At 51.1% G+C, this 11,752-nt stretch overlaps 1 long non-coding RNA gene across 1 annotated transcript; it reads left to right on the forward strand.

Annotated features, from left to right (window-relative positions):
• Positions 1-9,559, forward strand: LOC136148892 (uncharacterized). Its single transcript, XR_010659607.1, has 3 exons — positions 1-131; positions 8,575-9,088; positions 9,445-9,559. It is a non-coding gene; the product is annotated as an uncharacterized lncRNA (long non-coding RNA).
• Positions 9,560-11,752: the final 2,193 nt, after the last annotated feature.

Raw genomic sequence — 11,752 nt, forward strand, 5'->3', positions numbered from 1 at the left:
GCCACCAGCACCTCCTCACAGGAGAGAGGAGAGTCGCCCAGCACACTGCGGGGAGGAGTACCCCCAGCTGGGGACCCTGGCGTCAGGCCCCCGCCTGCCATCTTGGCTGCCAGGGTGAGAGGTTGTTGCTGGTGAGTGGCGTCTGCTGCCAGACAGCTAGACAGCTCTGGAACCCCAGCCTCCACCCCTGCAGGGCCCTGGGGGGGTGGAGAAGAGACGGCTCAGCAGGAGGGGGTGGGCAGGGACAGCAGAGCATGGTGGGCACAGTGATATGGACCCAGAAAGTGCTTGGCTTCCCCTTGGGCTGGGGAGGCATTATCAGTGGAGGAGGGCAGAGGGCATGTCCCCAGGGGGCATATCCAATCACTCTGCCACAGTGACTGATCTGTAGAGGGAGTCCTGGTTGGGGGTGACCCCAGGGCAGGCCGGGGGCGTTCGGCTGGCGCCTCGGCTCAGGAGGAGGGCAGTGAGAGAATGAGGAAGTCTGGGCTCCCCCCACCACACCCCCGCCCTGAGGTCCAGCCAAGGGGAAGCTTCCCGACTCTCAGAGGCAGCAGGAGGGTGTCAGCGCCCCCACCACCCCACTCCCCACAAAGCCGCCTGGTGGTACAGAGCCAGGGAGAGAAGATGCTCCTTGTACCACCTCCGCCCGTCCGCTTTCCCCCTCCACCTGTCTGCTCCCCCTCCCTTCTCCTGCCCTCTCCCATGCCCCCTTCTGTCCCTGTGACCCTTAAGGTCAAGGGGATCAGTCACCTGCTCCTCTCCACGTCTCCAAGCGGGGACAGGGGCTGCCCCTCCTCTGGTGTCAGTGGACCCGTACCTTCCTTCTCAGGGCTGTGGCCTCAGCCGCCTCGATTCCACTGAAGGGTGGGTCTCACTTGAATGCAGCAGAGGCTGAATTGTCATTTCCTCATTTGCTTTAAAAACAAACACATCATGGTGTTTCCGATAAAAAGAGAACAGCTCTCAGCCCGGGCCTCTGGGCCTCCGGGAAGTACCTGGGTAGATCCAGTCCACCCCCCTCCAGCCCCTGACTTCTGCTCAGACTCTGGGCCACAAGCCCTGCTAACTGAACTCCTAAGGGACCGACTGACAGATCATTCATTCAATCATTCAACAGCTACAGGTTGAGCACCTTTTGGTGTCAGGTGCTACTCAAGGCCCCAGGATGGATATACAAGGTGGGGAAACAAAACAGAGATCCCTTAAAAAAAAAAAAAAAGAAACAGAGATCCTTGCCCTCAAGTAGCTTACATTCTAGTCGGACCGGGGGGCAGACGATAATAAAAATAAGCACATCTGGACTTCTCTGGCAGTCCAGTGGTTAAGACTCCATGCTTCCACTGCAGGGGGCACGGGTTGGATCCCTGGTCAGGGAACTAAGATCCCACACACCTCTGGAGGTGCAGCTCCCTCCCCAGGAAAGCACATTCTGCAGCGCACTAGCATGTGGTGGGTCCCGAGAACAGCAAGCAGGAAAGAGGGGAAGGGAGGGTGTGGTGGGGGCGGGGAGGGAGGGTGCCACCTACTAGGAAGTCACTTCGGAGAAGGGGACACAGAAAGGACGCAACGGAGGTGGTGGCGCAGTATGTGTCCAGACAAGGGCCTGCGTGGCCAGAGCCCAGAAAGCAGGAGGAGGGGAGAGGAGGCAGTGCAGGGGTCGTGTTGAGCAGGGGCCTGGCGTTGTGGGCAGAGCGTTGGGAGGATGTGCAGCAGGAGGCTTGACCTGATTTGCTCTTCAGAGGGTCGTTTCGGCTGCTGTGTTGAGAAGAGATGGGATGGGGACCAAGGGTAGAATCCTAGGGAGTCATTAGACTGGTCCCAGGATCCAGAGGAGAGACTGGGTGGTAGCCAGGAGGCCTGACCAAGTGGTCAAGATGTATTCTGGTGGTCAGGCCAACCGCCGTTGCTGATGAAGGGAGCGGTGGGAAAGAGGGAGGTCTGGAAGATGACTTCCGGGTTTTCGGTCTGAGCAACAGGAAGATTGGTGAAGTCAAGGGCAGCCTTACAAGTACTGATTACTATCAGTAGGAGCAAGAGGTTGGGCCTGAAACACTGGATGTTAAGGAATGGAAGAGCCACGATTTGGGGAAGATTCTCTGTCTATTTGAATTCCCCAGGAATCACGGCAAGTGCAGGATGGAGTGTAGCAGGAGCCGGGTGCAAGAGTCTTCAAGGGACGGTGGGCGTTCCTAGGTCGTTGCAACTCAGAGGGACAGGGTACAGTATCTGAAGACAGGGAGTTCAAGGCTGTCCCTCCCCTCTCCACTCCTAAAACCCACTTCAAAATCCTCAGGGTGAGGCTCTAGACCATTCACAAGCACCACCTGGAAGGGGGCTGCTCTAAGGAAGCACCGTGCAGAAAATGGTTCTCTCCTGGTTCTGGAGGCAGAAGTCTGAAGCCTTGCTCGTGGGGGCTGTCGTAGTCCTTGGCCTTCCCTGGCTTGAGACAGCATCACTCCAAATTCTGTCTCTGTCTTTACAAGACCTGTGTGTATGTGTCTTTGTCTCTTTTCTTGTGTGTGTGTGTGTGTGTTAGCTGCTCAGGCATGCCTGACTCTTTGCAACTGCATGGATTGTAGCCCGCCAGGCTCCTCAGTCCATGGAATTCTCCAGGCAGGAATACTGGAGTGGGTTGCCATTCCCTTCTCCAGGGGATCTTCCCCACCCATGGGATCGAACCCAGGTCTCCTGCATTGCAGGTGGCTCTTTACCGCCTGAGCCACCAGGGGCTTCCCTTCTCTTGTGAGGGGCCACCCTAAACTGGAGTCCATTTATAAGGACCCCATTTCCAATAAGGTCCCATTCCAAGTAAGGCTTAAATACATCTTTTTTGGAGGACTGAGTTCAACCTTCAGCAGGTACCTGCCTATTCAAAATCAGATTCCTGGGCCCCAGCTCAGATCTATTGAATTGGGTCTCCAGGGTTGGGACTTCAATCTCCAAGCATCTGGGTGATCACAGAAACAAGCAGGGGTGATCTCCAAGGCCTCTGAGCTTAGCTGGGCAGTAGCCCCACTGCCCTGGCCTAGGCACAGCCCTGAGAGTGTCCTTTCTTTAGCAACCGTGGGAGGCTCTGCAAAGCCACCCCATCAGCCCCGCCCTGGCCAGGCTCAATTTCCGGTCCCAGTCCTGAGGGTATCCTTGTCACTTGATCAAATTCTGAGTGTGTCTGAGTGATCAAATTCAGATGTTCAGACACCTGACAAATTCAGATGGACAGAGACACAGACACATCAGACACAGTTGATGAATTTTTAATTAAATGATAGATCACTCGTTATCTGTGGGGGTGGGCTCGATGCATACACTAAATAATCAAAAGGGAAGAACAACACAAGCCTTGTCAGAATAAAAAGTGAATGCTCTGCCCTGTAGGAAATGAAAATAGAAAGTGGCTCCTGTCTCTGAACTTATGTAAATCAGGCTTCTATTAATGGCCACTGGAATGGAAATGAAGCTGGGCCAGCTTTTTCTTTCCACTTTTGTCAAATCAAGGTCATTTCCTCACAACGAAGGGGGCGAAAAATATCATCACCCTTAAGTCTGGTCCCACATTTCCCCAGGGAGGAAGATTCTGGCCCCAAGAGCGTCTTTGGGCAGAGAGCCGTTGGCAGTTTGACCCCAGAGTCACGTTGCTGAAATTGTTGGTAGCAGTCTGTAAACTGGTGCCCCAGAGAGTAGATTAAACTCTAGATAGCGCTTTACTTAACTTTTTCTTTGCACAAAAGAGTGTTTGAAAAAAAGCATGGAAAAAAATCGAGGGTTCTCATGAAGTTTAGAAAGAGTCTCAGATGGGAAAAAATTTGTGATGACTGAGCAACCCTGGGCAAGGGGAGAATCCTGATTCAGCAAGCCTGCTGCCGGTGGTCTAGACATTTCCCAGCATTGACACTATTACCATTGGGGCCGGGTGGTTTTTTAATAGGGGCTGCCCTGTGCGCTGGAGAAGATGATGGCACCCACTCCAGTGCTCCTGCCTGGAAAATCCCATGGACGGAGGAGCCTGGTGGGCTGCAGTCCATGGGGTCGCTAAGAGTCGGACACGACTGAGCGACTTCACTTTCATTTTTCACGTTCATGCATTGGAGAAGGAAATGGCAACCCACTCCAGTGTTCTTGCCTGGAGAATCCCAGGGACGGGGGAGCCTGGTGGGCTGCTGTCTATGGGGTCACACAGAGTCGGACACGACTGAAGCGACTTAGCAGCAGTAGCCCTATGCAATGTAGTATGTTTAGCAACTTCCCTGGCCTCTCCCCAACTCGATGCCAGGAGCACCCTACCCCTCATTGGTGACAACCAAGACTGTCCTCAGACACAAAAATGTCTTTGGAGGTAGGATCACCCCAGATTGAGAACCACTGGTGGAGAAAGAAATATGCTTAATGGTCAGAAACTTTAGGATCCCTAGAAAATGTCTCTGAAGAACATCATATTCTACCTTCTTCCGAGTAGTTTTCTGATCACAGCACTTCCAGAGCCAACGTTCCTGGCAGGACGAAGATGATGTATGAAGTATATGATATTTGGATTTCATACACCCATCTCTACCCCCCGCCCAAGCACCCCCTCCACACACTCCTCGAAAAATCTGGTAGGCACCCCCTATGCATCATTCAGCCCTCTCTCCCAAGCCCCCACTCAGAAGGCATCTTTGTTTAATCCTGATCACTGTCAGAGAATTCACTATGGGCAAGCCCAGGCCAAAAGGAAGATCTTAGAGATGCTTGGATTTTGTGCTCAGTCATGTCTGACTCTTTGCGACCCCATGGACTGTAGTCCACCAGGCTCCTCTGTCCATGGGGATTATTCAGGCAAGATTACTGGAATGGGTTGCCATGCCCTCCTCCAGAGGATCTTCCCAACCCAGGGATCGAACACAGGTCTCCTGCATTGCAGGCGGATTCTTTTACTGTCTGAGCCAGCAGGGAGGCCCTGCATTTGATCTCAGTTAACAGCATGTGGGATCTAGTTCCCTGACCAGGGATCGAACCAAGCCACCCCCACCCCCCAAATGGGAGCCCAGAGTCTTAGCAACTGGACCACCCGGGAAGTCCCAAGATGCTTGCTACATCAAAATCAACTTCAGGATCTACCCAGAAAACAGAAAAGTTACTTGCAAGCAGAGAGGCTGTGTGGATGGATGAATGCCTGCTGCGAGGGGCTGCAGAGTGGGTTTTGGTCCTGGATCCAGGGAGGAGAGTTCTCTGGGTGCTGTGAGCGTCTGCTCTCCCTGTGTTTCTGAAGTCCTTGCCTTTCCTAAAGTGGCCTGTTTCTCTAGTTCCGTCCCTCCTCTCTGAGTTTAGGATCCCTCCACCATAGCATCTCTTGTGGTCTGGATCATACCCACCTGCCTCCTGCCTTCTGACTGCCCCTTTGAATCAGATGTTGACCTGCTGGTGGCAGAAGCCTGGCCACCATCCCCACAGCCCGTGTCCCCAGAGTAGGTGTGGTGGTATCCAGTTATTTTCGCAGTAAACATCTTTGTCTTAGGTGTCGTCACCACATACCTAATTAACTAGTTGGCCAGAAGGCAATTTTGCCATATGAATATAAAAAGTAAATAAAAGAGGGACATTTAAAAGGACACAATGAACCATGAAAAATGAACTGAAAAAATAAAGACTTTGTTATGAAGTAGAAAATATTTTAATATATTTAAAATATATGTAGGAACTTCCCTGGTGGTCCAGTGGTTAAGACTCTGCACTTCTAATGTAGGGGGCAAGGATTCGATCCCTGGTTAGGGAACTAAGATCCCACATGCCATGTGGCTCAGCAAAAAAATTTTTTAAATGTGTGTAGATTCATGGCCATGCAGCATAAATAAGTGATTTTATTTTGGGTGTTGTATCTAAGCACTTGTCTTCCAAGTCTTTCATTCATAATATTGTATCCTCCCCCCTCCCCACTATCCATTGATTGATCTCCTCATTCAGCATCACACTTTTTCTTGTTTACTAAAATTTTTTCACTCATTAACAGAGGTATCAGTTTCCAAACACTAGGATGCTGTTCATAACACAGCTTGTCCTATGCCGGGGAAAACTTTTACACTGTTGTGTACTCTTGGCACATTGTCACATGTCTGTTGATAGACGTTCCAAAGTTCTACAGGAAATGGGGGTTTAATTCTGTGCTTTCAAATCACCAAAGGATTTGCAAAGTGATATGTTATCGTTTTCTAGTATAATATGCCATCTGGCTTTATCCTCTCATTTCACACTTTCAGTTTTATCACTGCATTTTCTATCAAGTCAATATTACATAACTGTTAGCACCCATTACTTTAAGACCATCACATTTATACTTGTCACTGTATAGTCACACGGGCTAAGATTTATGTAATATAAACATGGGAGTCCTGTATCAATAGGGAAATGAAACTCGGTTGTCAACCAGTTACTTTATCTTTTATGGCAGAATTGCCTTATGGCCAATTAGTTATGAAATGAAAATGTTTGTAGTGGAAGTGCCTGCGGCAAAGATGTGTATGCTGGAGATGTTTACCATGAAGGTACCAGAGTAGGTCTGATGAAGAAACCTCTGATCTCTGATCTCAGAAGGTGGACAGGTCCTCGACGTCTCCAGGCCACTGCCAAGGATCAGGCCTGAATGCTGGGCCAGCTCGTCAGGTGCCTGGTCCACCTTGTACCTCATTTGTCCCCATTCTGGGAGGAAATCCCCAGCTTCAGGGTGTCCTCAGGGAACACCAGGACCACACGACTCAAGTTTCACCACTGTGTCGCAGATGCAAGGAGCAGATGCCACACTTCAGCGTGCAACCCGAGAGCAACTGCTTTGTTCAGTCAGCAGATAGTAACTTTCTGGTCTCCTGCCTTGGGCCAGGGAGGCAGTGCTTCGCAGGACTGGCAGAGCACCTGGCCCCTGCAACAGCGGACAAAACTGTTGGCTCTAGAAGTTGAATCCGGTGTCAGCTCTCCCAACCTGTGTTCCAGATTTCTCCACGTGTCCTACTCATGTCCTCATTTCAATTAATTTCTGTAGTAATGTTATGAGCAGAAAGAGTCTAAACCCAACGGGTGGACTTTATCTCCAGCAGTTTCTTTTTTCTTTAAAAAATTGAGGTGAAATTCACGTAACACAAAGTTAACCATTTTAAAGTGATAATTCAGTAGCGTTTAGTCCATTTCCATTTCCCGAAAGGAAACCCCATACCCCTCAAGCAGTCACTCCTCATTGCCCCTCACTTGGCCCCTATTAACCACTCATCAGCTTTCTGACTCTGGGGATTTTTTATTTTATTATTTATTATAATAATAATAATTATTATTTTTTGCCACACTGTGTGGCACGCGGGATCTTAGTTCCCTGACCAGGGATAGAACCTAAGCCCCCTGCAGTGGAAGCACAGAGTCCTAAGCACTAAACCAGCAGGAAATTCTCTGGGGATTTTTTAAGTTTTGGCTATTTCACATGAATGGAATCATACAATATGCAGCCTCTTGGGTCTGACTTATTTCACTCAGTATAATATTTTAAGAGTCATTCATAGTGTATTAATAGCAGGTGTCACTGCTTCATTCCTTTTTATGGCTGAATACTATTTCATCTTATAGATGGATCACATTTTGTTTATTCATCATCCATTGATGGACATCTGGGCTGTTTCCACCTTTTGGCTGTCGTGAACAGCGCTGCTATGAACATGTGTGTACAAGTATCTGTTAGCGTCCTTATTTTCAATTGTTTTGATATATATCTTGGAGTAGAACTGCTGGGTCATATGGTAATTGGAGAAGGGAATGGCTACCCACTGCAGTATTCTTGCCTGGAGAATCCCCACGGACAGAGAAGCCTGGCAGGCTACAGTCCATGGGGTCGCAAAGAGTTGGACACGACTGAGCGACTTTCACTTCACTTCACTTCAAGGTAATTCTTTAATTTTTTTGAGGAATTGCCAAACCAGCATTTTCTTGATAAACATTGGTTTCCTTCTTCCTCTTTGGACTGTCTCACTTCCCAGAAGTCGTCTTGAAGAGACCTCCTAAATTTTACTCACTATTAACCTGAAATTAAAAAATAACTGAGTGTCCTGCATTTTTAGTAGCTAAATCTGGCAATCCAGAATATACTACATGAGAATAAAGTCAAATATGAAATTGTATGGTATACACTGCAAGTAGGGTAGAAGCTCAGATACAAGATGGAGGGAGTAATCCAGACGGCTGCCTGGAAGAGATAGTAATCAGTCAGGCCTCTAGGCTCATTGTTGTTGTTTAGTCACTAAGTCGTGTCTTTGTGATCCCGTGGACTGTAGCCCACCAGGCTCCTCTGTCCATGAGATTTTCCCGGCAAGAATACTGGAGTGGAATTTCCTTCAACTGGTATTGCCATTTCCTTCTCCAGGGAATTTTCCTGACCCAGGGATCAAACTCCCTGCTTGGATCTCCTGCTTGGCAGGCGGATTCTTTACCACTGGGCCACCTGGGAAGCTCTTCTAGGCTCATTAGGCATTATGTAATGAGGCGTTTTGCTCGGGAGAGGGTGTTAAAGTCTCCCAACCTCACCTGTGCTCCTTCCCCCCCCCCCCCCCCCCCCCCCCCCGCCAGAGCCGGTGCCCCAGCCGCAGGCTGACTGCACCCTGCCGGGCAGCAGGCCAGGCCTCATGGTGGAGGTGTTCTGCGGGCATCCTCGGGCAGCCCACCTACAGACTGGTCAGAAGGGCCGGGCTCACCCACATGCTGCAGATTCCGAACCCAGGGGGAGTCTGCCAGCTTCTCCTTCCCACCAAAGCAGACGTTGGACTAGTTCTGGTGCCAGGCTGAAAGTGACATCGATGTCCAGCACAGTCCCTTCACACTGGTACTCCCAGGTAAGAGGGCCCCATGGTTTCTAGAAGGGCAGCTGCCACTTCTGGTAGGTCAGTGGGAGGTGCCGAGAGCAGGGAAGGGTGCCCTGATGCAGCCATGCCTACCCTGGCCCGGCCTAACACCGGTCCAGCCCAGCTGCCCCCGCCTCCTTCACAGGAGAGCTGCACCAGGAGGCCACCTTCGTGCTGGTTGGTACCCTCATCTCCATCATAGCCTTCTTTTCTTGGAAGCTGATCTGGACCAAGCAAACCAGGTAGGAAACGGGTGCTGGATGTGGGGGAGGAGTGAGCTGCTGGTGGCCTGGGGGGACCCACCGGGGCCCTGGCTGGGCAGAGCTGGTGGGAGTTGGCAGGGCAGGGCTGCCTCTGTGATCGGGCAGGACCCTCTCCTATCTCTACTCTGCCTTTCTGAAGTACCCACATAACAGACATAGGAAACCCACATAAATTACCCACATAACCCACATCTCAGACATAGGGATTTCTCGGGTGCTAAAACCCACCACCAAATGGAAGCAATTAATTACTTGATGACCATGAGCTTATAACCCTGGCACCAATCTGGAGGACTGATAATGCTAACCTCTGTGACACCAACCTGTTCCCTCAGCCTCACCAATCAGAGAACTGATCACATACCCTCCTGAGATGCTCTTCCTTCCCCTGGCCCATAATATTTTGCTGGAACTCTTCAAGGAGTTCCTGGTTTGAGGCAGGGTCGGGGCTGGAGGTGGGGGGCATGAGCCCTCCTCCTCCCTTCTCCTTGCATGGCCCTGCAATAAACCTTTCTTTGCTCCAAACTGCGACATTTTGGTTTCCTTGGCCTCGCGGTGTGTTGGGCACAGGTGACACCTTCAGGGCAACGAAAGGGCCGTATTGCTTAGGTGTGACTTGCAAAAGCTCACTAAGGGCCGAGCGCGTGTCGAGTGCCCATGAAGCGCACGGGCAGCTTTATCTGACCCTGATCCTGCTCTAGCCACCTTCCTGTGGGGTCTGCTGACTCTGGTGGGGGCGCTCTCCCATGTTCCCAACCATCTGGGGAGGATGAGGCCACCGGGGACCAGGGTGGGCCAGGGGCTTCTCCCCTCCATGGGAACCCTGTCCATCTTTCCAGCTGGTGACTGGAGGGAGACAGGGGCTGGATTTCCTGGGGTCCCCTCTCTAAGGCCATGACTTCACTGACTTGTAAAGTTGTTGCAGGAAGGGGGGCCCCTTCCAGGGCCCGAGGGTGGGCTCTTGTCTAACACTTGGAAATAGACTGTCCAAGGAGACACGTGCTGACAAAGCAAGGGACTTGGCTGGGGAGAGGCGCCCGGGCTGACAGCCGCGGGACGAGGGAGCCCAGGAGGAGCTCTGCCGCCGGGCTCTCAGTCTCGGGTTTATAGGGATGGGGTTCGTTTCTGGGTTGTGGCTGGCTGATCTCTCTGACTCAGGGTCCTTCCTGGTGGCATGTGGGTCACTCAGCCAAGATGGACACCAGCAGGAAGGATGCTGGGAGGTTGTAGGACATATGGATCATCTTTCGACCTTTCCTGAATTCTTTGGGTCGGCGGTGACTTGTTAGTCCAGCATTCCTTACCAGGACCTCCTGTTGTAAGAAAACTCACGTAAATGGTAAATGACCTTTGTGCTGCCCAACCCCAGGCGCTGCAGGTCTATGCGCTCTACCTGCCTGGCCTTTTGGCAGTGGTCAGCTCTGCCTCCTGAATATGTCACCTCCCGTGGTTCCTAAGACACTGCTGTCCCTCCTCCCCACTCCTGTGTTAGCGAGCCTGTCACCCTAGAATCACACCCCTGCCCCTCCATCGAACAGAAACCAACTACTCTTATCTAAGTTTCAGGAGGAAGCAGCAAAGAAAAAAAGAGCCAGTTAACACCAACAAGACCCAAGATGGCAGAGGATTAGACTTCCAATAGATCTAGAGCTTATTATATGTTCTATACTTTAACTAGAAGACATACCCACCTGCGCTAGGATGGTTGACAATCGCCATGACGATAACTGGAAAAGCCCCCACAAGGACTGAAAAGGAGAGCTGCACCACTTTCAGGTCCAAACCACACCCCTGTTCTTGGATAAAATGTTCCTCTTGCTCTTCCAAACCCTCCCTTTTACTCCAACCTTCCTATATATTTAGTGTCTCCATCTGAATTGGCTTGAATTGATTTACAAACTAGGTTCCCACTTCAGTCTTTGGCCATTGAATAAAGCTGGTGCTGTTCCAGTCACAGCATTAGTTTTGTTAGTGTCTGTGCAAACCTAATCAGAAAAAGAAGCTTCCTGGCTGAGATTGGGGGGTCTCAGCCCGGGCTAGGACCCCCAGTGCTGACCTAGTCGACCAATTTGGTGATACCCAGCCAGCGTCTTCAGTGGGCTTTCTCCAGAAGCCTGTCCTTGAAACTCTCCTTGTCTTACCTCCAAGTTTCCTCTTCCCAAATCTGTGCTTTACAGATGCCAGGCTCAAGGGTGGGCCATGTCGGCTCTCTGAGCCTGTTTCCCCTATTATAACGTGGGGTGTAGAGACCAGCGGCCAGTGCTTACTTTCCAGGTGATTCAGTGCCCCCTTTATTTAGTGGGGTGACTAAGCCTCCTGCCCCTCCTCCTGCCCACAGCACTGATGCACTTGGCACCAATAAAATTCCTGGAGGCCTTGGGAAGGGGGTGGCTGGGAGGTGTGCTAGCCTCACCTGGAGGCTCAGCCCCTTTGTCATCAAGGCTGGAACCAGAAGACAGCCCCCAGGAGAGAGAGCCCTGGGTCTTGTTCCCTGTGGAAGGACCCTCCATTTGAAGAAATGAAAAGAAAAGAATGATGGAAAAGCCCACCAGCCTGGATCTTGCAGCCCTGGGGTTCCTCATCAAACATACATGGTGATAGTTTGAAGGTTTTAGGATGGGATGTGGGTGGTGGCAGGGGAGG

Source organism: Muntiacus reevesi, chromosome 18 (assembly GCF_963930625.1).
Source record: "Muntiacus reevesi chromosome 18, mMunRee1.1, whole genome shotgun sequence".
Lineage (NCBI taxonomy): Eukaryota > Metazoa > Chordata > Mammalia > Artiodactyla > Cervidae > Muntiacus > Muntiacus reevesi.